This window comes from Morone saxatilis, unplaced genomic scaffold (genome assembly GCF_004916995.1).
Source record: "Morone saxatilis isolate NCDOM2014 unplaced genomic scaffold, NCSU_SB_2.0 Contig4, whole genome shotgun sequence".
NCBI classification, from domain to species: domain Eukaryota; kingdom Metazoa; phylum Chordata; class Actinopteri; family Moronidae; genus Morone; species Morone saxatilis.
Genome location: NW_023339984.1, coordinates 4,112,212 through 4,112,480, shown reverse-complemented (window position 1 = coordinate 4,112,480; position 269 = coordinate 4,112,212).

Below are 269 nucleotides of genomic sequence, written 5' to 3'. Positions count from 1 at the left end.
TGTAAAGGTGACTCTTGCTAATGTGAGATATTGAGGTCCCTCCATCATGGTTGATCCTGGAAGCAAATTCTGTTCATCCGGTATCATTGAAAGCCTTACTGTACTCACCCCTGTCTTTTTCTATTTCTGGTTATACTAACAATGTGATAGTGGCTTCCAGTATTAAAATATGGACTCAATTTAGACGTCATTTTGGCCTGCAAACACTTTCTGTTGGTGCTCCACTTGCAGCTAATCCTTTTTTTCCCCCATCGTTATTGGACAGCACC